The sequence below is a fragment of the Mirounga leonina genome, unplaced genomic scaffold (genome assembly GCF_011800145.1).
Source record: "Mirounga leonina isolate KUSES-001 unplaced genomic scaffold, KU_Mleo_1.0 Mir_418, whole genome shotgun sequence".
Lineage (NCBI taxonomy): Eukaryota > Metazoa > Chordata > Mammalia > Carnivora > Phocidae > Mirounga > Mirounga leonina.
This window is the reverse complement of record NW_023270739.1, coordinates 9,042,485-9,052,895: the sequence shown is the minus strand read 5'-3', so window position 1 is coordinate 9,052,895 and position 10,411 is coordinate 9,042,485. Positions and strand designations below refer to the sequence as shown.

General features: G+C 58.0%; 1 long non-coding RNA gene across 1 annotated transcript in view; it reads left to right on the top strand.

Annotated features, from left to right (window-relative positions):
* Positions 1-7,120: 7,120 nt before the first annotated feature.
* The window catches only part of LOC117998749, a 9,970-nt gene continuing 6,679 nt past the window's right edge, over positions 7,121-10,411 (top strand). The window contains exons 1-2 of the long non-coding RNA XR_004676066.1: positions 7,121-7,301; positions 8,367-9,310. This is a non-coding gene — a long non-coding RNA (uncharacterized LOC117998749). The remainder of the gene's footprint in view (positions 7,302-8,366; positions 9,311-10,411) is intronic.

The window sequence follows — 10,411 nt, the reverse complement described above, 5'->3', positions numbered from 1 at the left end:
GCCTGGCCCCAGGAGGCACCTCCTGGTGATGGTGACAGGCCGGAGTGCTTGATTCTGCCTCTGCTGAGCAACTTTCCCATTGCCATGGTGACAGATGTCCGGTGAGTTGGGCTTCGATTAGAACTGGGTCCACGCAGCAGCGAGCTGTATCCCCAGCCCCTCCTGTTCTGTGAGCCTGTCCCCTGGCACCAGGCTGGAAGGGGCAGGCAGAGGGAGCGGGCCTCTCCACCTCAGCCCTCCCTGCTCCTTCTGCCATCTGCCAGCCTCCCTCCCCGGACTCCACCCGGCCTAGAGCCTGAGGTCTGGGTTCCAGTTCTGTCTCTCCTACCTCCTGCAGAGTGGAGGGGCTTGTGTTTGGGCTCAGCTTTGCAGATCAGAAGGAAAGTATCGAGCACCTACCTGGGCCGTGGGCCGGATGTCAACTGGGCCCCTGCCCTTGCAAATCCTGATACCAGTGCCACCAGCCTCGGCTCCCAAAGAGCCCTGCGGTCCTCCATCTCCTATGGGTCCTCTGCCCTGTGTGATGCCAGCTCGGGGGTGGAATCCAGCCCCTTCCTCAGTTTCCACAAAACCCCTGTCTCCTACCTGGGGCAGTGGAATATATTGAATGGTGGGGGGAGGGCAGCGGTGGGGGAGGGTTTGCACGGAGAGCTTCACGTTCTCTCTGGAAGCGCCTGGCCTTCCACCCTGTCCCAGGAAAGGCTTGCTCTTTCCCCCATGCCTGCACGATCCCTTTCTCCCCCTCACGCAGAGCCAGCCCTGACCGACTGTGGCCCCTGCCCCCTCTCCTGTCCCCCTCCCAACCCAGTGGGGCAGAAGCACAGGACTGTCTGGGTCCCAGCACTGTACCCCCCTTCCCGCAATCTTCACAAAGATCTGGGGAACTTCCCTGCGGATTGTGGGGTGCAGGGAAGACTCTCCTCTCTGGGACCTAGCAGTCTAAGTTCTGCCCCGCTGGAGAGGGTCCTGCAAGCACCAAGGGCAAATTCCACAGCCAGACAGAGAGGCGCCCCAAGACTCGGCACTAAGCCACATGTCACTGGGACCACCTCCTTTCGAGGATGTATAAAGGTGGTCAGCGTGGATCTGCTGGAAGTTTCCTGAACGCTGCCACAGCCCCCGACCCCCAGACAGGTGATTGCTGAGGGACAACCGTTTTGAGTGATTGTGTCACCTAACACCTGTCCACGCAGGTCGACTCCTGGAGGACGCTGGCCTATCTCGCCCCCTCCCACGAAGTCTCTGTGGCTGGGCTTTGACCAGGGCCATGTGCCTAGGAAATGGGGAGCCCAGCAGAGACACAGGTTTTCCGCCCCATGGACTTGCTTGGGTCATGTGACCCTGGCTGGCCAATCAGAAAGCCCATCCCCTGGCAGAGAGATTGGCTCATGGTGGGCACCTGACTCAGGCAGAGCCAATCAGAGTCTTCCATGAGATTTGATACATGGACACCAAAGACAGAGGGTCTCTTGCTTTCTACAGGCTCGTGGGCTGGCGTGAATGAGGTAGGAATGGTCAGGAGCCACTGCCATGCCATGCAGAGACAGAGCCTACCAGAAAAGAAAACCAACATGCTGAGGAAACAAGAACGTCCGAAAGATGAAGTGATGAGCCTTGAGGATGTTTGAGTTCCTGGATCCAGCTGGGCCTGAAGGCAGATCACTTCTGAATTTTCAGTATGTCAGCAAATAAATTCCCCTCAGCTGCTGTGGGTTGCTTTTGACAGTGTAATTGAAAGGACCCTGACTATCAGAAAGGGAGGATGGGAAGATAAAGAGGGAGCTTACAGGAAAGGCCATGGGTCAGAGGGTGTCCCAACTGGGACCACAGAGTCCATTTAGTCCCTCATCGCTGAATCTGGCCTATTGTGAGGTCACCTGGGCAGCCTGTTAAAGTAGATGCTGGTTCACTAGACTGGGGACCTGGAAACCTGCATTTCCACAAGCTTCCCAGGGAATTCTGGTATCAGCCAGGTGGGAAACTGCTGACCTAGTCCTATCCCCTCACTCTGTCATTAGGGGAACTGAGGCCAGAGGGAGAAGCACACAGCAAGTTCATGGTAATTCCCCATCGGTTCTTTCTCCCTTTCCTGTCTTCCTGTTGCCCGCTCCAAGGGTGAGGGCAAGGAAGGGGAAGGTTTAAGATCCTCCACAGAGGGGCCCAGGCTCAGACCATTGTCTAGCACCCTCACCTCTCAGAAGCCGAGAGAGTGTACAGAAATGACCGTGCTGTTAGTCCTGGAACTGCTGCTTGCCCGACGTCTGTCCATCCATCCATCCATCCATCCATCCATCCATCCACCCACCAAGTACTAAGCACTGTGTGTGCCCAGAACAAACCAGTGAATGTAGCTTCTGTAGGTTATTTATGCCTTCCCTCCCTCCCCCCCTCCCTCCCCCTCCTCCCCCCTCTTTTCCCTCCCCTCCTTCCTCTCTCCTCCCTCCCCCTCCCTCCCCCAGTCCCACCTTCCTTGACCCTCCACCCCCTCCCTCTTTAGGGGGAGAATGCTAGACTTGGTCTCACGTTCATGTTCAGCCATTCAGCCGCTATCACTCAGTAGCTACGTGAACTGGGCACTCGATTTCTCTAAACCTCTTGGCACCCCACCTTTCTCATTTTGAGAAGCGGGGAGGACAGAACTTTCCAGGATTGCTGTAGCCATACAGCCGAACTGTGGGAGGGGGCTGTGTGGGGACGTTGGTGGCACCGTCCTTCCTTATGCCTTGATTTCAGAGCCACGTGGAAATGTTAAAATGAAAAGGAAGGAGGAAAAAACGCCCGTCTTCGTAGGTTGCCCACCGTCAATGTTGCACATTTCCCTCCAGGCCTGACCGCCCACAGACTTCATCCTCATGTGGTTGTGATCGGCCTGGGGACGCAGTCTGGGGTCCTGGTTCTTTGGCTCACACCCAGTCGTTCAGAGTCTTTGATAAAGGATGTCAGTGAAAAAAGTCGTGAGAAAGGGGGATTTGGCTTGGAGACAGAAGCCTGAGTGAGATAAACAGGCCCTTCTGGGGCTGTGAGAAGCATGAGGGCCCTTGGGGAGTCACACTGGAAATGGCTGTGAACCAGCCATGTGACCTCTCTGGACCTCAGCTCCCCCATCTGTGAAATGGGAGCATCGAGCTGGCTGATCCCTGAAACCCCTTGAAGCTCTGAGTTTCTGGGGGCCTGTGACCCAATAACCGACTGGAGTATTTTTGGCACGCTAGGTGCTATGGGGGATCTGATGGAAGGAAAGGTGGACCCTGCCCTCGGCGACCTGAAGGTCCAGTTGGAGGCATAAAGCCAGGCCACAAAACCCAATTCAAGAACCATCATTCAAGAATTATACAAAAGGAAAGTATATAATTCCGATCACAGCAACCGCAAACAACTGCACTTGAACTTGATCTTGTCCCAGGTGGCAGGAGCAGGACTCCTGCTTCCAGAGCCTCCGAGGAAGGCAAGAGCAGCTCTGGAAGCAGGGATGGCCGCAGCGCAAAGCAGGGGCCCAGGGAGCACCGATGAGGGGACCTTGGATCTGAGAGAGCCCTGCTTGGGAATGTGCTGGGGAAAGGGCTGTGCAGAAGGGCCTGGAACCCTCACTGTGGGAGGGGTGGGGGGAGGGACTGGGCTGTTTGGTCAGGAGGCAGGAAAACTCAGGGGACTGATCCCTGCCTTCAGATATTCCCAGCGCCATGTGGAGGATGGGCTGGATGTGTGCTGGTGGCCCCAGGGGCAGGACTGGCACTGCGGGGAGCCGGGAGGATGCCCCGCACCCCTGAGCCCTCGGTTTGGGAGATAGGACAGCACTGGGTGCTGGGTGCTGCCCGCTGGCTGCTTACCACGAACCCACAGGCCCTGTGTCAAGTGAGCTCCAGGCATATCTGTTTATTTCCCATAACAACTCTGCCAAGTAGGTGGCGCCACAGTCCTCAGTTCACAGATGAGGACATCGAGGCACAGAGAGGGTAAGTCACATGCCAGGAAGCGGAGGGGGTGAAATCTGAACTCAGGCGGTGGGCTCTCCAGCAGTGGGACCGTGTAAGCAGAGGTGTAGGAGGGATGGAAGAGAGCAGGGCAGGGGCTGGGTAAGATAGCTCCCGAGGCCACTATGGCTTTAGAGGCTCATCAGGGAGGGCCCCCTGGAATAGGTGCCCTTGAACTGAAATGGAAGTCTGGGAACGCTCACTGGAGAGGAGTGGCAAGGGTGTCAAGGCCAGGGAAGTGGTGGGTGCAAAGGCATGGGGTGGGAATGGGGCGTGGTGTGAAGGTGGGGAGGGGGACCCATGGGCATGGCCAGGACTGTCCAAAGCAGACCCAAAGCCACACGCCGGGCCCCTTGCACGTGTCTGGAGGCCCCTCTGGTTGGCCGGCCAGCGTATCACAACAGCACCCTGACCAGCAAGCGTCCTCCCTCTGTCCTTCCAGCCTCCCCACTACTGTCCAGTCCCTCGGCAATCCGATTCAACCTAAACCCGATCAAGCTGTGCAGGAGCCCCCGTGGCTCCCCACTGCCTGAGCACAAAGTCCAAGCTCTACCCCTTGGGTGACGTTTCAAGGTCCCTCCAGCCCCGCCCCAGCCTGGTTAGTGAGCTCCCCAGCCACCAACACAGTGAGGCCAGATGGGGTGCCCGTGCCCATCCAGGCAACTGAGCCCTCGCTGCTCCCCCGTTGGACAGTGAGCTCAAGAGTGGCCACTGCTCTCTCTTTGGGCTCATGTCCCTCGTCCCTCGAGCCCAGCGCAGGCCCTCCGGGAGAGCGCCAGGCCGCAGACATGTGGTGCGGGAGCCAGAACACCGGGCCGTGAATCCCCGCTCTGCTGTTACCAGGCCAGCAGTGAAGGACCAATGTGAGTCAGTGTCAGCGCTGTGCTCATTGCTGGGGACTCAGGGAATGCTGGCTGGATGTCATAGAAGCAGGGGACAGGGGGGAACGGGGCAGGGAGAGGGAGAAAGAGGGAAAGAGGGAGAGAGAGGGAGACAGGGAGATGGAGGAGAGGGAGACAAAGGGAGAGAGAGAAGGGGAGAGAGGGAAGAGAAGGAGAGGGAGGGAGGGAGGGGGAGAGAGAGGGAAAGAGATGGGGAGGAAAAGGTTGGGGAGGGGGTAATGGGTGGCAGAGGGGAAGGCGGGGCATGAGGTTGGGAGGGGAAGCTGCCAGGTGGAGGCGGGGAGGCAGAGAGCAGAGGCCACCAGCCAGGGTCTGTCTGGCTCAAGTGAGAACTGTTCCATCACGAGGTGACACCTGCCAGCCAGCTACTCTCAAAATAGCTGTCCCTGCTGGGGCCGCGCCAGTGGAGGGTGGGGCTGTGAGCCCTGTGGGGACACCAGGAGCCCTGTGGGGACACCGGGAGCCCTGTGGGGACACGGGGAGCCCTGTGGGGACGCTGGGAGCCCTGTGGGGACAAATGCTGGGCCCGTGGCTCCTGTGGTCTCCAGCCTGGCAAGAAGCCTCTGTGACGTGTGCCTTGAGGGGCTGCGGCGGGGGCTCAGGGGTCCCTCCCTGCGGGTCTGTGTGCACGTGTGTGTCCCGTGTCCTGGGGTCGGTGCTGGAGGCTGGGCTGGTGACAGGCAGAGAATGGCCAGACTGATAATGATACTCATAATAGTGGTCCTCATCCCCATCATAAAAAATGAGGCCAGCCCAGCAAAGTTGCTCACCCACGTCCATCCCTCTTCTTTCTTTTGCAAGGACCCGGGGACACTGGGGGCAGGCCAGGGGACACACCCACCTCCCGGACTCCCTTGCAGCTAGGCCGACCAGGGCACCCACTCCTGGCTGCTGAGATGTAAGGGTGAGTCAGCAAGGAGGGCCCCAAGAAGGCTGTGGTGCTCCCCACCTCTTGGCACGTCTCTGTGCTAGCCTCCTTCTGTCTGGCTGCACATGGCTCTTCTCCAGCAGGCTGAGAAGCCAAGGCCAGGGAGCGCCCAGGCCGCTGGAAGAACATCGACATTCACCCCACACAATCTGAGTTTTCATCCCGGCCGTGCCCAGCTGCGTGACCTTCCTCGGCCTAGGTCGTCTCAGCTGAGAAATGGGAAGAAGAGAGAGTGACCAGTGCTGAGACCCTGCTGTGTCTCACAGGCCTGGCGCACCTTCTGGGCCACCAGAGGACAATGGAATACTGATGTTGATGCATTTGACTGTGTGTTGGACGTGTTTTTGGCATTTGGTCCAGTCCAGTTTGGCAGATACTTTTTTTTTTTAAGATTTATTTATTTATTTGAGAGAGAGAGAGAGTGGGGATGGGGTGGAAGAGGGAGAGGGAGAGCGAGAATGTGAAGAAGACTCATGCTGAGCCGGAGCCCGTTGCGGGGCTCGGTCTCATGCCCCTGAGAGCATGACCTGAGCCGAAACCAAGAGTCAGCCGCTCAACCCACTGCGCCACCCAGGCGCCCCCAGTTTGGCAGATACTTGTAAGGATCCCTGCTACTTGGAAAATTGGAGTGACCACACAGCAGGTGGTTCTTCATCGCCTTGTATGGCCACCGTCAGATCTGTAACGGGGTGTCTGGCTCGTGTTCATGTCCCAGTGGCCCGGCAGCAGCCGTTCCCCGGGATATCTGCCGAATGATTGAATTCATCCGTGACCACTCAGCAAATGCCTCCACGGTGACTTTTTTTGGGGGGGGTGGTATGGGTGGTGGCAGGCTCTGCACAGGAACAAATAAAACCAAGGATAAACTAGGCGTCCCTGATGGACGAGGCCTGTGTGTTCGCCTTCGGTGGGCAGATCGGAGTTTAACAGGGAGCAACATCTGGGGCAAAAGGAAGAGAGTCCAGGCTGGAGAAAGTCAGGCTGTTGTGGGAGAGGAGGGGGACCATGGAAACAAGTTCGTGGCTGGAACATTCTAGCCCCTGGATTCCCCGCCGAGAAAGCCAGGAATCCCGCGTGGGGCCAGAGGAAAGCCCTCCCTCCTGACCCCCGTTCTACCTCTCCCACCAGCCGTGCGGGAGACCTTGTCCCTCACTCCTGTTGCTGTACCCCTAGCACCCAGAACCCCCGGGCCCTACAGGGTGTGCAGAAGAGGGTCCGAGGAGGGAGTGGCTGCTGGTCTGAGGGAGGAGGAAGAAGTCAGGAGCTGGAGGCTTCTCTGGGCTCTGCCCATGGAATTTTCCAGACTGACTTCTCCTCCGGTCCCAGTCTGAGCAGCTCTGGGGCACGGCATGACCTCAGCCCTCCCCTTCTTCACCTCAGTTCGCTGAGCATCACTGTCAGCCACATTCTTTCCAAGAGTCTTTCCACTCATGAGGTTTGTTCTAAGGATTCTGGCTCCCTCCATGGGGACAACTCCGTGGGGCACTGACCTCCCACCCGGTGAGTCCCCAGGCCCCTGCGTGGGCCGATCCCACACCCTCGTGACGTCAGCCCGGTCCACGCCTCCAACGCCTGGACAGACGGCCGCATCACCCGGGGGCGCAGAGCAAGGAGGGGGTGGCCGTTAGCCCGGGGTCCCACCCAGCTCTGGTCCTTCCAGGTGCGCTGGGAAGTCAGCAAGCCTCCGTCCTGTCCTACGAGACCGCTGTGTGGGAAAGTGCTTTGTAAACTGCAAAGAGCAGGCAGATGGGAGGGTTCCCATCCACACCTCCGCCCACCAGCTTGGGGGTTCCCAACCCAGAGGAGTTTTGGGGGCCTGTACAGAGACTCCCTCCTCCTGGGTTTGCTCTGCAGGCCTCTCACCAATGCCTGAGGTTCTGTCACTAGGAATTCTCTCACTGCTTTGTCTCTAACCCTGGCTGAAGGGTGTGGGTGGTCCACACAGGGGTCATTAACTCTGGGAGGAACCATCCACCTAGTCTTCCCCGGGGTGGGGCGAGCAAGGGAGAGGGAACGGGGAAAGTGTATGGTCTGGTGGAGCTCTCCTCTCCGTGTTCACAGATCCCGCCTCCCCCCAGTCCCCAGGGGAAAGGGGTCCCAATACACAATCCAAGGCATGACCACTTGAATTAAATGGCAAAAAGCAAAACGCTTTCCCTGGTATCTCCCGGTGGTGAGCCATCCCCTCCTCCCACACGTGCTGGGGGTGAATTTCTCTGCCCCCCTCATGCCACCCGTGTCTCCGGACCCCCCCGATGTTGCTCTGAAATGTGAGACTGGAACACAAGGGTGTGGGGAGGGGGTCAGCGTGAGGACCCCAGGGCTGGGCTGCCTCGTTTGGCAGCCGCGGCTTACTCGCTGTGTGACCTGGGAAGGTTATGACCCTCTCTGTGCCTCGGTTTCTTCTTCTTGAAAACGGGGATGATCACAGTACCCACCCCGTATGGTGGTTTGAGGATTTAACGAAGGGGTGTGCAGGGAGAGCCTGGCCTTCAGGACGGGCTGAATCGGCCTCAGCTTGGGGGTTACTCATCCCAAATCTGTCGGCTTCTCTGTTCTTTCCAGAGTCCTGGCCACCTGTGTCTCCTTCTGGACCACGGCGCCACCTTCCTCGCTGGATCTCCTGCAAATGCCCCCCCACCGCCACAGACCCCACTGGTCTGCTCCCACCACTCCCCTGCTTCCGACCCTTTAAGACACTGTATCCATTCATTCCCTGGCTTGATGTGCATATTCGACATTCTCCAGCCGTCAGACCCTGTCCCGTACTGGGTACTGACTACAGGAGACGGGGAGGGCCCTGGCCTCAGGGAGCCTGTGGGCTAGCATGCACCCAGACCATGGCGACTACACAGGCAGATAAATGAGAGCATGTTAAGTTCTGCAGACCAGTCATCGGTGGTGACCATTATGCCACCTAACAAGCCCAAACGCAGGGGCTTCCACAACAATCATTCGTTCTCCCTCACAAGTCTGCAGATCGGCTGGGGATCCGTGGATCTGGCTGGGCTGCTCAATAGGCCACTCATCCTTGGACTTCTGGGGACGTGTGTGTCCCATGGGGATGGCAAGGGGCCAGGGGGCGAAAAGAAAGCTGTCGTGCTTCTGCAGCCCCTGAAGTGGGACACTCTCACTTCTGCCCACATCCCATCAGCCGAAGCTTGTCTCGTGGTCAAGTCCACCGTCAGTGTGCTGGGAAAATACACACTGCCTCTAGAGGGACACCCTGCAAAGCCACAGAGGGAAGGTGCGCGTGCAGGGCTGGCTGGACAACTGGAAGCAGCAAAGCCTCCTACCACTTGCTCTGCAGGAAACGGGGTGCTGGTGTGGATAATCCCCGAGTGTCTGTTCCCGAGGGCTGCTCGGGGTCAGTCTCTCTGCACAGCCCACACTCATGCTTAAACCCGAAGGAGGAGGAGAGCCAGGGAAGAGCTTTCCGGCAGAGGGAATACGTGTAAAACCTCAGAAGTGGAGATGAATCGCTGTGTCGTTGAACAGTCAGGAGGCAGGTGAGGCGGGTGGGACACAGGTGTGGTGTGCGCTCTCCATCTCCATCCTCTGCACAAGGCCCAGGCTCTGCTTGCCCACCAAGCGCCCCCCCCCCCACCCCGCACTCTGGTCCATGCTGAGCGCCCCCCTCAGGCCCTCTGCCCGAGCCGCACTGGAATACAGCAGTCCTCTGTCCCCATGCTCCTCCCGAGGCTGGGCCCACGGTGGCCCAATGGTGCACCGTGTGATGCCAGGTGGAGTTAAGTACTAGGAAGGAAGATAAACCAGGTGACGGGATAGAGACAGGCGGAAGGAATGTTGATTTCTCTCTCTTTCTTTAAAAGTTTAATTATTTGAGAGTTCACAAGTGGGGGGAGGGGCACAGGGAGAGGGACGAGCAGACTGAGCGCAGAGCCTGATGCAGGACTCAATCTCACCCTGCTGAGATTGTGACCTGACCCGAAATCAAGAGTTGGACGCTTAACCCACTGAGCCACTCAGGCTCCCCAGGAATGTTGATTCTATAATTCATTATTTGGGGCACCTGGGTGGCTTAGTGGGTTAAGCATCTGACTCTTGATCTCAGCTTAGGTCTTGATCTCAGGGTCGTGAGTTTAAGCCCCACATTGGGCTCCACACTGGTGTGGAGCCTCCTTAAAGATAAAAAAAATACAACTTATATAGTTTATTATTTAAAAAATTTTATTATGGGAAATTTCAAACATATAAAAAGATAGAGACAACTGAGCAATGAACCCCGAGGTGCCCATCTCCCAGCATGGCTGTCTTTTTGTCTGGCCCCCACCCCTGCTCCAAAGCTAATTATTTTAAGTAGAGGGGGTGCCTGTTTCAGATAAGATGGTCAGAGGAAGCCTCTCTGTGGAGGGAACGTTAAAGCAAAGTCTGGCACAGAGTGTAAGCAGGCCTCTGGCGGAAGAATGTTCTGAGTGGGAGGGAGAGCAGGGACCAAGTTCCCGGGGAGGTGGAGGGAGAATGAAGAGCTGGCGGCAGGACGTGCGGCTGTAGGCCTGCAGCAAGGGGCTGCCCAGCCGCATGTGGGGAGAGGAGGAGAAGGCTCAGAAACAGAAGTGGACCCTCGGCAGCCAGAGGAGCCCCGGACA